Below are 18709 nucleotides of genomic sequence, written 5' to 3'. Positions count from 1 at the left end.
GTCCAATGCGACACACCTACTGGCCGCACGCCCCGCTGTGGGCGCATCCGGACTTCAAACCAACTCTGGACCGTACCTTGCTGGAACGCTGGGACCCGGAAGGCGGAGCCAGATTGGGCGACCTTTTCCCTGAAGGACGCTTCATAACGATAGCCGAATTACAGGACAGAATAGGCAAAGGCCTGACTCCGACATTACAGTACCATCGCCTAAAGGCAGCCTGCAGAGCGATTTGGCACTTGTTCCCTGAGGAACCCCTGGTACATAAGTTCCTTGCGGACATACTAACACCAGCAGGGTGCAAGAGCAGCGTCTCCGAAATATACAAGAAAGTACAGGCGCGCACCCCCTAAGCCAACACAATGCGCTCTAAATGGGAGAAAGATCTCAACGTGGAAATTAATGAACAACAATGGGCGCACTACTCTCTGAACGCCAATTTCCATTTCATCCAGTTCAAAATCCTAAATCACTTGCATATTACTCCAAAAAAGATTTCCAAATTTGACTCCTCCAAACAATCAACTTGTCCTAAATGCGGAACATTGGAGCCAGATGCGATACATATGTACTGGCACTGTTCACCGATTCATCAGTTTTGGGAAGAAATGGCAGAGAAGATGAGTGACATAATGGATACCCAAATCCCAGCGACCCCGCTAAAATACCTGCTAGGGGACATTGAATAGTCCTCAGTTAAGGTCCGCAGACTATTTGCTGTAGTGGGAGCAGTAGCCAAGAGACATATACTCCTGAAATGTAAGTCTAGATCGCCCCCCACGGTCCAAGCTTGGCTCAAAAGTTTGGCTCTCACACAGGAAAACGAAGAGTCGTATGTACAGGGCATTCAAGCCCGTTCTAGACCTAAGGACCTATGGGCCCCACTGCGAGCATACCTCCAAGCCCCGATGGTTAGTTTGGACGAAGAGGGGAATTAGACAGAGAAAACTAATGTTAAATTGTGTGCGAACTGATAAAACTGAATTTTATGAGTTGTATGGGTAAGTATACATTTATCCCGAATGTTTGAAATAGCATGTATGTTCTTTGCCAAATGCCGTGCCAGAAATAAAGGTTTAAAAAAAAAATAAAAACAGAAATATCATTGTGAACCTCATACATACAAGTTTTCACATATGTGTTTTCCGTAAACAAAATCTCATTGTTTTATACCTTACTGTATGATCCTTGTCACTGTTGGTTCAAAGGAAAAGAAAGATATAGTAAGCGCGTAACCTACAACCCACTGTGCTATGTGCTATATAACATTTGTATCAAATCAAAATGGAGGTATTTTACCATAGGAACTTTGATCTCTGGTTTCAAATCAATACCATGGGCTGTGAAAGTAAATGTTGTGTAAATTTCCATTAGTTGAACAATCGCGTGAGTGTGCCCTTTCTTTTCCTCTACAAGCACTTGTGTCATCTTACCTGGCTCCTTCAGCGGTACTCCCAATTGAAGCCGCTTCGTATATGGTTGTAATTTATGGTTGTATTTAAGCCCTGAAGATGGAGCAAATCTCCGAAATGCATCGGCTATTGAGCCATATTTTGTCCTAGGAACTGTATTGCTACAGACAAACCAATTTGAACATAATTTGATGTTGAATTAAATTGGTTTTCTACTTAATCCAAAAAAACTATGTGAATGACTCACCATTCTTTGAGAAAAACAGAACATGTATGATTGAATATATTTACCTACAGACAAGAAACTACAGTATCAGAATAATCACAAGTGTGCAGCTCAATCTTGAGTTTTATGAGAGCATTCAGCGTTGCTGGGTGGTAACACCCAACTTTTTGCTTCTTCTTATTTTGTGGATCCCAGGGATCAACTTAAGCCTGGTAGCTCCTACATAACCTGGTTAACAGCAAACTAAATACTAACATACTCAACACATTAATCTATTGTGGTGCCCACCTCTCTCTCCATTTTCTATTCTTAATTACACTGCCACGGAGGAAAGCTGTTAATTTTCGGCACATTTCGTATCACACATGTTTTCAGTGCATCGCCAAGGAGGAAATTCAGATGCATACTCAAAGCCATTCCCTTTAGGAGAGCATGTGATTCGACAGGCCTATGTGGACAGCATTACCTCCTAATATAAGCACATGCAGCACCTAGCATCTATAAAACCACACTAAGGTGAGAACTGCATTCAGTCTTGTGTGCTAGAAGTAAATCACTATGTCAGATAATGAGATGGGCAGCAGCTCACGTAGCCCACCAGCGAGCTCATCCCCTCGGAATCCTTACAACTCCAAGCCATACAACCTTTTGACATTTCAGACACAAACAGCCTGGCGCCAAGGTGGAACAGATGCTCAAGGAATTGAATATTTACATTGATGCAACTGGCGTCAGGGAAGAACGCCGCCTCCGAGGCATACTGCTGAACTCGCTAGGCCCCTTTTTGAGAGACATTTTGAAATGCCATAAGACTGAGACAAACAGTAAAATATTGCGATTTTGACCGCTAATCCACAGAGGAAGCTCAAAAGTCGCAGGCCATTGCAGGATGTGAATCACCCAACTTTAGAAAGAAACTACTGCAGAAAAGCAGGACCCTTGAGGAAATTCTTCAACTCGCCAGAGCAGACTCTGCACTGTCCCTGCAGACGGAATCATTAAGTAACATTAAAATAACACAACTACATCACTAGCATCCCTGTGCCCTGTGCGCATGTCAGAACGGAGCCAAGAACAAAAGAAATGCTACAGATGTGGCTACAACTTCCCGCACATCGGGCTACGCCCAGCTGTAGGCCACCACTGTGGCAAGTGTGGAGGGGGAAACCACTTTCAGTCGGTTTGCAAAACATCAAATTCTTTCAGACAGCCGAGAGCAACCAAGATAATAGATGACGAAAAACCATCGCCCGCGGCAGGAAAGTCCTCGACCAAGAACATGGCGATCTCCAGCGCCCAGCAGACACAGCTCGCATAGCAGAACAAGAGACTCAGCTCACAGAGGCAGGCGGCGTGACAACAGAAGAGGAGACACTGAGCAGCCCAGATATAAGAGTGAATCACAGAGACGTGCACTGCAACAGAAACTAAGATACCTGGAAGCTTCGCCGAGATGGAGGTATGAGTCTAATTCATTATCATCGAGTGGTGACCGGAAAAGAGGATACGTACACGCCATAGGAAATGCAACAGCAACCCAATACAGCCCTACCATGCTGTTGCAAATAAATGGACCAAATTATGAATTCCTAATGGACACCGGAGCTATGGTGAATGTCATCAACAAAGAGACCTACAAGTCTCTCAATCACAGGAAAGAATTAAAAAAGGCAGATATTGATGTATATCCATATGACACAAACACACAGCTTGACTGCAAGGGAATGTTCAAGGCCACATGTACATACAAAGACAAAAGCATGAAGATCAAAATGTATATAGTCAATGGTGAAGTTCCAGGTGGAAGCATCCTTAGCTTCCATTCAGCCACCGTGATGGGCCTGGTGCATGTGATGTATCAGATCATGTCTGCTTACACGACCAGCCCGAAAGAGATGGTGACAAAAATGTTCCTGTCACTGTTTAAAGGTCTCGGAAAACTAAAAGGTAAACAAATCAAGTTGCATATTTATTTATTTTGTAAACATTTTTTATATGGTTTATTCTAACCTTTAAAAACATTTTTTTAGTATTTACATCAAATTCAACAGTACATATTAAATACATTTCAAATCAATTTCCCAATACTCATACATTTTTAAAGCCTAATTTACAACCTAATTTATAGTTTCTAAATGACAATTGATTTTTCACTGAACCTCTTAATTATGTCTTCCAAAAAGAATGTTAGTGCGATTTGTTAATTTTCTTTTTGAGTCCTCAAAACACATAGCCCAGAACTCATCTGCGCTCAATGTTTGATGTTCTGCTAATATCTTGCGTAGCTGTTTAGTTCTTTCTTCACGTAGTGTAGTACAAAATAGAATCAGATGTTTTAAAGATTCCACATGATTGTTACATAAGCAGCATTTTGTGTCTTTGACTGGACTCTTATCCCAGTGTGCTAATACTTCTCTGGTTTTAAAGGCATTCAAGCGGAATTTCAGAAATAAGTCTCTTCGAAATTTGTTCGGAAATTTTTCCAAATACTTCTGGATTTCATTGAGTTTTTTTGCTTCTGGGGGAGCCAAAAGCATCCGTTTTTGTTTACGTCTCACCTCTCCGGTTTCGTACCAGTCTTGTTGCCAAAGTTTTTTCTTTGCTTTGTTTGGGTTTGAATGAAGCATTTCAATATTTAAGTCGTAGTGCTCCATCACTTGCTCACCACGTAGCGACTACTGTGCCAGCATATTGGCTTTATTTGAGCCGCCTAGGCGCTGTAAAATCTCAAATTGGGGAAGTATCGGTTTCATGGTTATCTTACGGTAAAGTGTTAGCATATTCCAAACAACTCTGGGACTTTATAGAAGTCAAGTTTAGTTCATGCCTTATGCACACTCTTGGTATCCCCTTGGGTAACCGCAGCACCTTCGTCCAAAAGATGTTTTCCAGTGTGTTCCAGATTGTATTAGGACATCCCAAGGCACAGTCTGCACCGTGCAGCAAGGCTGGCACTGCCTTTTGTTTATAGAAGCGTATAGCTTGCATCTATGAACATTTTCTGTATCTTTTTTGCAGAACTGCTGCCTGTAATGCTAGTTGTCGACATTTGGCTTTGATGGTTGTCACCCAAATCATATCGTTTCTGCTCGAGCATTCCTAAATATATGGTGTTTAGGACAGACTTCACTTGTTCTTTACCCAAAAACCATTTAAATTTACTTTTGGCAGTGGTTTTGTGTTTAATTAGATCTGCAGGTACAAGATTTCCGATTTCTTGGTGTCAATGCTTAGCCTATTCTTGACTGAATATTGTTCAATTAGGTTTAGTTTCCGCTGTAATCCTATTGGAGTGGAGTCTAGCAGAACTAAATCATCGGCGTAGAGGATCCAACTACGTTCTTTATCACCAATTTTCAGATTAAATGCAACAAGATTGTCAAAGTCGTCCCCTATATCCGATATGAAAAGATTGAACACAATAGCGGCCAATGGGCATCCTTGTTTTACACCAAAATATGTTTTAATTGGGTTAGACAATGTGCCACTTCGATCCAATCTGACTTTTGCTGATAGCAGGCTGCTCGGGCAATTCCACTTCAGCATTTTCGCCCACAATAACTCACGATTGATGCTGTCAAATGCATGCGAGAGATCGATAAATGCGAGATAGACACACTTTGCAGCCCTTATCGCTTCCATCTTCATGATGTTTAGGATAAGTAGATTGAGGCCACAACCTACCCCTTTCACAAAACTGGTTTGACGAACGTCAACCCGTGGGTAGTTTTGATCCATTCCAGTAGTTTTTGTTGTAACATTGTGGCATAGATTTTTCCAATAACATCTAAGAGTGCAATCAGTCTAGAGTCTTTGGGATTCGACCTGTTACCCTTTTTAAATATGGGCACAATAATTGCAGACTTCCATGAAGCTGGAGATGTTTGTTCTTTAGCGATCCTCGCAAATATCAGTGCACAGAGTTCAGCCTATTTTTCTGGATGTTGTTTAAGAGTGAAGTTTGTAAGACCATCAGGTCCAGGGGCTCTGGATGAGCTGGCTCGATTGATGATAATTAGAATTTCATTTTCGTCAAATTTTCAATCCCATTCAGCCGCTGTTATTATAGATAGGTCATTGTGGTCGCTCTTCTTTGCATATAGTTATTGTAGTGTTGTTCCCAAGCGTTTGTAGTTACCATGTTCACCTGTAAGGCAGATTCGGGACAAGATTCGTCTTTTATTAACCTCCAAAATTCACAAACATCTTTGTTGTTAAGTCTCTTCAGCATGGATTCAGCGTCTTGTTGTTCTAGCTGAGATTTCTTGTATTTTTGTTTTGCAGCTTGTGCATGTGTGCGTCTTGTATTCATCTCCAAATGTGCACCTTTTCTAAGATCTTGTCGGAGAGATCTTTTCCTTTGTGCAAGAGCTACATCATAAGCATGTTCGTGTTTAAATGCAAGATTTCTCAGGCCTTGTTTACGCTCAGTGAATTGTTTTAGCGTAGATGAATACTCCACATTATTGGATTGAGACCTGTAAATATCGATTAGGGAGGTTGCTTCTGGTTCTTTTCAAACAAAGCCTACTAGAGTCCACTATAACTTCTGGTACTCCAATAATAGTTTGCTTGTTTCCTATGCCCTTTAGCTCTAACATAACCAGGTTATGGTCGCGTTGAGGTGTGACCTTGATTTGCATCTTCTGGGCGTGATTACCCACGTTTGAGGATAGAAAGAAGTAATCTATTACAGATCGTTGTTGATCTCTTATCCAAGTAGATTGTGCAGGTATGTCACCCTTGCTGTTCCCATTCATCAGGTGCAATTCTCTGACTTCCATCTCCTCACACCATCTGACAGCTAAACGTTCCTTGCGGTCAATTTTTCCCCCAGCAGTGCGATGCCTCCAGTCAATGCAGTTGATATTCAGGTCACCGCATAAGATGATATTCGGTATTTCAAAGTTCTCATTCAAATCGTCTATGATCTGAGTTATCTCATCTATAAATGTCCAGGGGTCAGTTACCTGATGTTGCCAATAAATGTTTAGTAGGTAAATTTGATTAATATCCTGGTTGTTGTCTCCCTTATGCACTAGCTTGCTTATTTGGACGTATGGAGACTTATTCCAGGATTCAGTTATTCGGAACCCAGATTATTTCCTTACCATAGTCAGAGGTCCAGCCATCAGTCTCCCCTTATTTTATTTTTTATGGCAGGATTGATTGCCACTTCAAAATGATCAAGGGACATACATCTAACCATGTTTCTTGGAGGCAGAGTACATCTAATTCATCAATCCAGGTCCAAGGCGTGGTAAATAAATGGGCAAAACCTCTGGTGTTCCAAGTGCCCAGGTTTAGGCTTGAACTTTGTGAAGAATCCCGACATTAGCGTGAGCTGTTTCCAGCCAAAGCTGTAGCCAACGAACTCCAATCTCTTGCTTCATTTTCGACATTCCCCACTTTTGATTGTTCCATTATTGCTTTAATCTGTTCTTCATTTCCATCCACTGTTATGGTGACCCATGCGCCCAAAGGACCAACTGCCCCAGAGAACAAGGCATTTGAACTTCCAACTACACAGTTCTTTTTTATGTCGTCATTTACGGATACTGTATTTTCATACTTCTGAGATGGTATATGTTTGAACAGACCAGTTTGTTGGATCCCCAAATGTAGTTTATGAGCAGGTTATAGTTATGATTCATCATTTTTCATTTCATTGATGTCAAAGCCGAACGACAATAGACAAGGAACCGCATCTAATAGCATGGTACAGATTATTTTAGAGTCAATATGTAGTTTTACTTTATCCTTCGGCTGGTCTTTAAAAAATTTAACAGTTTTGATGTCACTGGATTCAATCTACCTCAAGGTCGGTACATGATGAAAAGCCGCAGGATGTTTGGTCTATTCAAAATGTGTTCTTCCTTTGTACCAAGTATCCGTTCTAATACCATAAGATAGTTGGCTAGTTGCTTCGGGGCTATGTTGTTCAAGGGTCTTTTATGTTTCACTTGATTTGTGGCCTCAGTTGTTCCTGTATCATGCGCCTCTTCTAAAGTCTGATCATTGAAAGCGCACGCTTGCCGAGGGTGCACAAATCCTATCTCTGATGTACGACAACCCTTCTTATTATATGTTGTAGGAGAAGTCTCATTGCGTTTGTTGGCGGCAGATGTCTCTAAATTAAGGCAACGGCCCCATTTTTCTTCCAGCATAACCAAGGTTGCATTTACTAGTCTGGTTGCCTTTGCTGATATCAAGTTTTGAGAGGCTGTGTCCAATTTTCCACGGGGCCTGTTCAATACATCCCAACGATCCTCAAGTGTTGTCATTTTCGGTTTTCTTTAAGTTGCGATAGTTTCTGCTCAGCAGATGGTAATTGAGAAAGATTGACCATCACCAATTGTCTGCCATTTGATTTTGGTATCAGGTCTGTTAGTTCTGGGATGTTGCAGCTTGTCGAGGCAACTATGGGAATTGTGCAGATGTCATCATGAATCTGTTCCTCTTTGTCCTCTGTGTCACTCATGTCTTCATATAAAGACATGTTCATTATTTCATTTAACACTTCTTCGTCTGTTTGTACTTCAGTTATTACAGTGTTTATTTGCTTAGGTGTGCCTACCTTTTCTTTAGGTTCTCCACACGGTCAGTACATCCAGTATAAACAGTTAGAATCACCAATTTAAGATTTCGAAGGAATGTTCTTGAGCTGCTGTTGCCACAGTTCTTCTTTTTTGCTTGATATTTTGTTTTCTTGATTTGTGGCACAGTCACTTTCTTCTTTTCTGTCGTCTGATTTCCAGCAGAAAAGATTGGGAACACAGGATCTGTTCCTTTAGTCAGATCAATACGTTCCAACTGTATGTGATTGAGCCCAGCAATCCCATCTACATTTTTTGATGTTGAATGATTTGATGGATTTTCAGGCCCAGCTTTTCCTGTGTTCTTTAGGGTAAGCTGAGTGGCCAAGCTATCGGTTACTGGGCAATCTGTTATTATCGTATCCCTATTATTACCCAGACCACTTTGGTCAATCAGTTCATCCGCCCCCTGGCTTAGAACCAGGTTTGACGCTACCACAAATTGTTCATTAGTTGAATGTGTAGATGTAATCTCTACTTCTGAGGACGAAGGATTTGTTTCATGATTACACTGAGCATGCCCTTCTTGACCAGTAGTAGCTACTGGGGGATTATTATTCAGATAACGGCTACAAGATCCAGTCTCCATGGAATCAGGTTGTGTTATTGGTGACACTTGTTTTTGTTTTAGTAAGCTTATAGCTTCTCGGGCAACTTCTGCAAGGAGTTTTCTGTCTTCGCTGTTGTTTCGTTTCTGGTCCGCTAGCACTTTCAAGGAGCCTTCCATATTTATGTGTTTCCAGAATTTTTAGTACAAGAGAACTACTGTCATTTTCCATTTTTGACATTTTGATGTTCATAGGAGCATTCAATGCACTTAAATCTTTTAGGTTTTCATTCAAATGCTCATACATCTTCAAGTAAGGTGCTAGGGTAATAGATATGGCTGACATTATAATCAGTTGCATCTCTTTCAAGACAACAACACCAACTGCTTACAAGTCCTTTTTTGCCACCTTGTTCCGACAGTGGGCAGCGGAATACATCTGCCTTACTTTTGGAAAGGCACGTTCTGCCAGCGAAGAATCGGAGGAGGACTCATTCGAAGAGGTTTCAAAACTGTTAACACACAATGAGTAGGAAGGAATATTGGACTTGATAGTTGGGCTGTGTAGGTGTTGGAAGGCCACGAGCTTGGGTGTTAACCAAGTGGTTTGTGTTTCTTATTTGGGAACAGTTTAACAGCGGTGACCAACTTGCCTCGATTCTCTTCTGTTTTAACACCCCACTTGCCCATTTATTCCCCAAAGTAGCAGTTGTTACGCTCACCTGGTAACCACAGGGACGCCACCCAGCCAGGTTACTCGCTGGTATGCTTCTCCGCTTTGCCCTGATGTGGTCTGCGGGGAAGGTTCTGCCTGAAAATACAGGAGGATTGTGTTCAAGACTGACCGACTGGAGTAAGTATCCTCCCTCCACCCCCGTATGATTTCAGTGCCTCAGGCGCCCTCTCCTCGCATTGTGGTCGAATTAGGCGTGCTCTCCATCCTGCCTTCTTTGCAGGGGCGCGTTGTCTTTCATGGTCGAGTTACTTCACTGATGCTGGCCCGTTTGATATTGTTCAGGTAGGTCTTATTGCTGTTCTTTAGTTTTGTTGCTATCCTGCATGCCTTGCTTTGTTTAAAATGTCTATTTTTTTCTCCCTTAGGTATGCAGAGCTTCAGTGCGGCGAACTGGCTTGGTTGAGCCCTGCTGGTAAATTATGGCACATTAAGAGCACTATGATGCTGTAAGTGAGCGCTATGCACATCGCTGCGAAGTCTTGCCTTTGCTAACCTGTGTTTTCCTTCCTTGTAGGTAGCAGTGTTCTTCAGCGCGAGTGGAATGTCCGGAGTGGTGCCAGCCGAGAGGCAACCAGCCAGGTAAGCCTTTTGAGCAGTTCATAATTTGTAAATGTCTCTACTGCTTTCTTTAATGTTGCCTCTATCTTCCTCTTTCAGGTTGTTCTGTCCGGGAGGTGTGCAGATTCGAGGAAGCTGTTCTCAGTAGCTGTGAGTGTTTAAAGATGAAGACTGCAGGTAAGATGCTGCTGCTAATGATGTTCCTTTTGTCTCCTTGCAGGTTCTGCTTCTCCGAGGTTCGAGGGACTAGCTGGACACGGTGAGTGTCACGTTGCAAGCTGCAAAGTAACACGAAGTGTGTTGTCTTGCTCGGGTGTGGTATAAATAGCCCCAACAAAATAGTCCAGGTAAAGTAGTCCCTAGGCTACCACACCCAAAACACTAGACCGCATAGCTTGGTTCTTAGGAACCAAGCTGTGTGGATGCCTCCATGTTGGCTGACAATACAATAAAGTAGTCCCCAAGCACATTGTTTTTCATGGTGTATGAGCCTGGCGCCATAGGCGCCAGGACTGGCCCCATGAGGGCTTTTGAAGAGGATGCCAGGCTCTAGAAGCGAGAGTCCTGACTCCACCTGGCCAATGGGTTTGCCAGAGGGGGTTTTGGGCGAGGGTCGTGACAAGTTGACGGTGATGTGTCTTCCTTATCAGTCAACTGCTCTTTGCATGGTATGAAGTCATAATTTTCTGTGATGCTCATATTTTTGGATAAGTTTCTTTATATTAATCGCAGAATTTAATTGTGTGAGATCCATCAGTTACTTATTCACCCCATCCAAAGACTTCCTCCGTTCAGTAGTTACACTGTCAGGTTGTCCATTCAGGCCTGATCTTTTTTCTAGAGATGTGGTTTTCCAAGTCTCTGTCAATAGCAGGGTTGAATCACAAACAGTATTTAACTGTAAAGTATTTGCTGGAATTGTGTCATATGTATCATAGAACACAGAGCTCAGTCTTTGGTTGTTTTTTTCCATACACACAACTCCTTGACCTTTAGACATCTCAGTTGAGATCTGTTTCCTTATGCCTCTGTTTAGGTCGGGAGAAATGCTGGCTTGTCTATTTAGGTTCTCACTGCTTACAGCAAGGTACTCCTCAGCAACACAGTTACTAGCATGTTTGCACTGTCTCCTCTGTACCGTGGATTTCCAGCTCTCGATCCCCTGTGCCAGAGTCAATGGTCAGCACTGAGTCCCGCCCCATGGGGAGAGGCTCGCTGACGTCAGCACAGGCTCCACCCACTGAATGGCACTGCCCACCAAGACAGGGGAGCGCGCCGTTGCACAACGACACCGCGGGATTCACACTGTCCATCGCGGTCGCGAGTGCATGGCCAGCCAGGATGACACCACGCGCACCCCGGCATGAAAGACACAACCCCACTAAAGGAAGGCCCAGAACGAGCCCTCCAAGCGAGGACACGCAAGGACGGAACGATGCACACCACGCTGCCAGCTGCCATGCCCTCACGCGGTATGGCATATTTCGTTTGTCACTACAGGAGAGCGTTCTTTGTTCATATCTTTGGATGTGACATTAAATGGAAATGTGTTCGAGGTATTTAAGACTCTTGAGGTTTTGGATTCAGGAGCTTGGGATATACTTTCCGGGCCAGGTGGGGAAACAGGAGAGAGGACATGATTCATTTGTATTAGTTCAGAATGTTCAGATTGTGTCAATTCAGTCAATTCAGTGACGTGCATATTCCTTAAAGTGTTAAGAGTTTTATTAACAGTTTTGTTGTTAAGAGTGCATATATCATTTGCACTTACTTGATTTCCCAAACTCAGCACGTCAATGTCCCACCGTAGTTGCATTTGCAGTAAGCGGCACGTTACAGGCTGTGTAGCTCTTATGGCCTTAGTTTACACTGCTGGCTCCGACACCGGCTGTAAACGGGCTTGATTCTGCATGTTCTTTCTTCTTGCTGGAGACGCTCTCGAGAGCTCTCCAAGACTCTCTAAGACTCAGGTCCGACTCTGCGTCTTCTCCGCAGAGGACCTTGAGTTTTGACAAAAATGCTCCACCTCCACTTCTTGGCACAATGAAAGTAGAAGAGTTACTGCTCCACACTCCTCTCTAAGAATCGTGTCCGACTCCAAGTTGCATATTAATACTCACATTCAAATGATAACCCAACGTTACCAGGGAATACCCCTCAACATTCAGAAACATGTGGAGGACGAAATACAGATCAGGATATAATTGAACCAGTGTCGTGTCCCACGCCCTGGGTGTCCCCCATTGTGCCTGTCCCAAAACAATGGAGAATAATACAAGCATTTGTATTTGTGTGGACATAAGGGCACCCAAATTTGCAATAGAAAGAGAGCGTCATTTGGTGCCCCTAATGAGCAATATGATGCACTTGTTGCATGGGGCAAATGTCTTTTCCAAGCTAGAATTAAATAAAGGCTATCATCAGCTACAACTGCATCCGAAATCTCGTTATATAACCACGTTCTCCACACACTTAGGGCTCTTCAAGTATTAACAACTTAGTTTTGGGGTATCTTCTGCAGCAGAGAATTTTAGAAATGAGACACACCAGGTCATCAAAAACATTTCTCATTGCCTGAACTACAGCGATGATATTTTAATCTTCGGAGCGACACAAGAAGCTCACGATGACACGCTCAGTCAGGAGAGTGTGCATGGCACTTGAAGAGGCACATTTAACACTAATCACTGACAAGTGTGAGCTCAGCAAATTGACGCTCAAATTCTTCCGGCATATCTTCTCGCACAAAGGTCTGCAACCGGACCCCGACATGGAGCAAGCGCTCGTAGAAGCCCCTGAACCAACCTTGTGTCTGCCGTCAGATCATTCTTAGGAATGGCAAGCTACTGCACCAGCTACATTGAGGACTTTGCTTTTGTCAGCACGTCCCTCCGCTTACCGGCAAAGGGCAAGAGTTTTCCTGGTCAACTGACTGTGAGGAGGCATTTCAAGAAATTAAAAATTGCATTGCCTCTGCCTCATGCATGGCCTACTAAGACCCAGAACTAGAATCCGAATTGACAGTTGGTGCTAGCCCCGTTGGCCTTGGGTCAATTTTAGCGTAAATAAAACCAGGCGCAGCACCAACATTGGCAAGATGTGTCGTGGCATATGCAAGTCGCAGTTTATCTCCAGCTGAGTGTGCCTATTCACCGCCTGAGAAAGATAGTCTTGTTGTTGTATGGCGTGTGAACGTTACAATCTGTTCTTATATGGCCGACCATTCACCATTGTTACGGACCATCAAACCCTCACGACCATATACGGCAAACCAACGGCCAAAATGCCACCTCGCATCACAAGGTGGGGACTACGTTTACAAGAATATTCCTTCACCATCATCCATCACCCTTGCAAAGACAGCGATCTTGCTGACTTCCTATCTAGATATCCTTTACCTGCCAAAATGACAGACAGTCCATCAAGGCCAACCAATACTTAAACTACCTTGTGAGTAATGCACTGCCAAAGTCAATCACGTTACTGCAAATACTAGAAGGCATGAAGAAAGGCAAGCAGCTCACAACAGTAAGGAAGTGTGTGACATATGGCAAATGGCATCACAAGAACAAGCACAAACAGCCTATGTCAGCAGCAGAAGAGAAACAATTTTAGACATTCCACCTCATAAGGCACACCCTGTCCCTCTCTCCGGAAGGGCTACTTTTAAAAGAAAACAGGATAGTAATCTATGCAAGCTTACAAGACCAGGTACTTGCTGTGGCACACACGGGACACCGTGAAATCATGTTCACAAAGAAACAACTCAGAAACAAAGTGTGGTTCACGCAGATGGACGATAAAGTTGAACAGACACTCAGGAAATGCCTAGCGTGCAAGGCCGTCGCTCTGTGCACATTTCCTGAACACCTTAAAATGACAACAACGCTACTGCAAGTGTGGGACGAGGTTGCCGTCGATATGTTAGGTCCACTGGCCAACATGCAAATATGTACTGGTCAGTGCTCCAGATACGATTTCGAAGTGGGAGTATTTTACTCCCTCTTTTTTAAAGTTGAGAGTAAAATGATTTTTTAGGGAGTAAAAGTGTAATTCCAATTGCAAATGGGAGTAATTTATATGCAGGTAAAATATGTTTTAAATGTAAAATGTTTTTGTAATAATGATTTCTTTGCACTTAGTTATTCAGGCGCATAAAAAGATAGATACAGGTTTGCTTCTTCCCATCAGGCAGCAATAATAGTAGTTTCTTCCTGTGGTACTACGAGCGTTACTACGTGCAATACTGGTCTGAACATATCATGGAGCTCTGTGGGTGAAAGCTATTTTTTAGTTGGGAGTATTTGTACTCCCCACTTCTATTTTTTGGGAGCATTTGCCTAGTTTTAGGGAGTAAAAGTGGTCGAAACACCCCTTATCTGTAGGGCTGGTACCGGTAATAATGGACGAGATGTCTAGATTTCTGGAAATTCACTTGATCCACTCCACGAGTGCCACGGTGGTCATTCCAGTGCTAGACAAAACATTTGTTGACTGTGATCTCCATTATTGTGAAGTCAGACAATGCACCCCCATTTAGTGGCCATGATTTTGCCATGTTTGCAAAACACCTTGGTTTCCAGGCCCGCAAAATTACACCTCTCTGGCCACAGGCCAACGGAACAGAGGAACGATTCATGGCCAACCTAAAACGTACCCTCCAAATCTGCTCGATCACCAAGGGATCATTCATGCAGGCCACCTGCACACTTCTCCGGGATTACAGGAACACGCCACACAGTTCCACAGGAACATGTCCATCAGCACTCATGTTTGGTCGAATGGTATGAACCACTCTTCCCCACAATCCCAACAGCATGCCATCCAGCAACAGTGCAGACAAAGCCCGGACAACGGATCATGAGAGCAAAAGCTAAATGAAGGAGTATGCTGACCACCGAAGGAAGGCAAAAATCAGTAACTTTCAGCTAGGGGATCAAGTACTTGTACGTCAAACACAGGACTCCAAGGAAATCCCTGCCTTCAAACCAGAACCCATGACAGTGACTCACGTTCAAGGCACCATGGCAACAGCAGCCATTGCCACTGGCACTGTCACCAGAAATTGTTCATTCTTTCTGTCATTTGAAGGTGACCTGACTTGCAAGAGAGATGAATCAACAAACTGTAATGACTCGTCTGATGCGGACTCTGAGTTCATGGAAGGCGACGTGGACACAGATAGCAGCGAGAGTTATCGTAATGGTAGAGGTACTCCTCCCATGCAAAGCCCCTCTCGGAGAAGGGTGTGCAAGTCATCCAGATGGATTGAAGAAATGGGTTAAGAGCCCCAGTCCTCTGGTGAGTAAGGGGAGATGTAATGTCTTCTCTCTATGCACAGTCCAGTAGTTCTTGAATGACAGGGACCCTCCTGTCCCTTTTCTATTGTTGTGATGGGTTGTGTCCCACCCTGTGAATCTGTAGGTGGGGTTACCGCCTTCAGTGCAATTTTCAGAGTGAACATTAAAGAGATTGCACCTACATAACAATCTCCTGTGTTTCATTTCTGTGTTGCTATTGCTTTTATTATTAGATTGCATCTGCAAGCGCGGATATAACACGGTTGTATGAATTTCAGTTCAGGCCATGTGTCTATATAACGCTTTTATCGCTTTCCAGCACTTTGTGGATGAAGGGCTCCAACATAATGTGGATGCATTTGCAATGGTATTCATTGATGACATTCTGGTCCATTACAAAACCACTTATGTACATGAGCAACATGTGGACAAGGTGCTCCAATGGCTAAGGGAATACCAATGCTTTTCTTAACTAAACAAATGCACTTTTCATGTAACATCAGTTGTGGTTTGGGGGCTTTCTTGCCCCTGGAATGGGTTACAATGGGCTTTAAAACGGTGCAAGCAATGCTGGATTAGGCAGTCCCTAATGGTGTAAAAGAGTTACACGTTTTGTAGGATTCACAAACGTTTACTGTAGGGTCTTGCACGTTTTTTCCAAGGGGTTGATGTTATCACTGGCTTGTTAAGCATAGGAAGTAAACTCAAATAGTCATGTGAAGCTGACTACGGCTTCCGGTTGTTGAAAAAGACATTGGGCCTCATTACGAGGTAGGAGGTAGCCATGTAGTTATTAGCACCATGGCTACCCCCTTTCCGCATACCGGGTCCGGGTTCTCGGAATGGGTACTTACCGGGTCATTCCAACCTTGGAACCATTCTGAGAACCATTCCCCATTCCCATTTGAGCCCTCATAGGACTACTAAATTGGAAAGGACACTGACAGTCCCAGAACCAACAGGGAAGCTCCCACAGTACCAGGATGGATGACACCAGATAGACTGAAACACAGGTGACACCCATGGAGACACTCCGCTACCCCAGACAATCCCACCAACAACCTCACCCCCCCCCCTTAGTTGCCACCAGGTACCAAGTGTCAATTGAATTGTCAAGGTACTGACAATCGCCACACTAGCTGAGTGGCGGACATTGGCAGATGCTCTGGCCACAGGAGTAGGAAAGGAGGACCAGTGGGGCTGTGAGGGAGGCTGGTTGAGGTGGGGAACAGATGTGAAAGAGACATTGAATGCAAGATGGGCCCTGATCAGATCTGTGGCGCATCAGGAGAGACTACACAAGCCCAGCGCCTCAATTCAGGATAGAGATGCCAACTAACCAATTCCACTAACAATTTCCCCCTCTGCACACACCTTCCAAACTCCAAACCAAACACAACCACAAACCTACAGCACAACAAACCGCACAAACTTCACTACACTACAACAACACAACAAAAACACACAGACTTCCACAACAGTACACGACGACTACCGGCCGCAAGCACCCCAGGCCCAGCCAACGGACCCACCGGGCTGAGGCCGCCAACAGCACATCACTGCTCACTTGGACTTTTCCTGCTTTATCCCACTAACTCGCCCTCCCTCCCTTTTTCAGAGCCGCCAGTGCGGCAGGGGACCACTCCGGTGGTGATAGTGTGTGGTACAAATGTCCTTTAACATTAACCTACATCCTGAAAAGGAACTGATGCTATGGATGCATATAGAGACAGTATGACTCATTATGAGGTGGGTGTAAAATGTTGCAGAATTACCATTAGCGCTGTGGCATAATTACTGTTGAAAACCACTGTAGAGTGGCAATGCCTTCGATTTCTAGCAGAATTACTGTCATCGCTGGAAAATTGGTGTAATTGCCGAAGAATAATTGCACCAGTTGAATTAGTGCAGAGCGGGAAGTGTCATGCTGCATTGTGGGAAGTTCAGCAACTGCCACCTTTAAGAACACAATGCATCCTGAATCACCCATTTCCTGTTGCCACCCGAGCACAGAGGTAGTGACAAACATGCCTGTAGAGAAAGGCAAGGGGAAGCTGCCAGAAATACGGCTGAGAAAGTGCAAGTTTAGTGAGGCGTAACTGCAGTCCTTGTGTATGAAGTAGTCAGTCATGGGGAGAAATTTTTGGGGCATATCATAGAAAAATGCCAGTCCAAAAAAAGCCATCTGGACTGAAAAAAGTGACAATGTCATGGCAGTAGGCACATAAACCCAAAACAATGACGATTGCAGTAAGCAGTGGTGTCATGCATCAGCCCCTGCTACGGCGTCCGACGCGCATTGTGGGCACCTGCTGATTGTATCCACGCTTGTGCTGGCACTCACGTGGGGTGCCCAGACTGGGGACCCGCTCTCACCTGCGGGATTGTGGTCATGCATTCTCCTCCAGGACTCTGCCAGGCGCAGGCACCCCAGGGATTGCGAGGCGGCCTTTCCAAGCCCTGGGTTCTGCATACAGCAGGGCGCCGCCCTCTTCTGTGTCTCTTACTTCAGATGACATTACGCTGCAACGTGACCCTAGACACTGGATTTGTTCTATCAAGCCATGTTGCTTAGCAATGGTTACAATCAAGCCTTGTTTTCATACAGGGAAATGAAACCCCAGTTGACGCGGCACTTGGCACGTCTCAACACTCTTGTTGCCATACACTCCCTCTTGCTACTCTTTGCATCCCTGCTGGAAAATCTGGGGTACCTGCTTGTGGTACAGGGAGAACCGCCCTATGTACTTTCCCTGAAGGATTACATTTTCGGGGAATAGAGGTAGGGTGGTTTTCTCGCGTCGCAATTACATCACACCCCATTTTGAAGAAGATTGCTGGACTACATTGTGGCTCCCCCAACCAAACGACCTTCCTCATCAGGCACACGACCATCATGTTCTTCTGTTCTTGACAGGTGGAATGGCCTCGTCCAGGGTCTGCAGCCTACTGTTCATCCACCGGGTGGAGACCGCTACCACAGGAGGTGGCATAGAGCATGAGATCTGGGAGGAAAAGCTAGTGCTATTCTCCACATGGCAGGTACCGAAGGCATTAGCAAAGTTGAAGTTAGAGCATCCAGTCAACCTAAGGCTGGTGAGAATTAATTTCACCTTGCTAATGGGAATCTATTACCTGACGCCCTAGCCTATGCATGCGGCTGGCTGCATAGTCAGATGGCCACAATGGACAGGCCAATGACCTGCCAAAAGGCAATGGAACCAATGCCATAGCTACAACATGCATGTGCATTTCATGGTGGGATATCAAGTCCCCATGACTGTCAAAATAGAAATGTACCGTTGCATACATGTACATGTGACCCCAGGCAATC

Source organism: Ambystoma mexicanum, chromosome 11 (genome assembly GCF_040938575.1).
Source record: "Ambystoma mexicanum isolate Mex_15411 chromosome 11, UKY_AmexF1_1, whole genome shotgun sequence".
Classification (NCBI taxonomy): Eukaryota; Metazoa; Chordata; class Amphibia; order Caudata; family Ambystomatidae; genus Ambystoma; species Ambystoma mexicanum.
Note: the sequence above shows the minus strand (reverse complement) of the source record.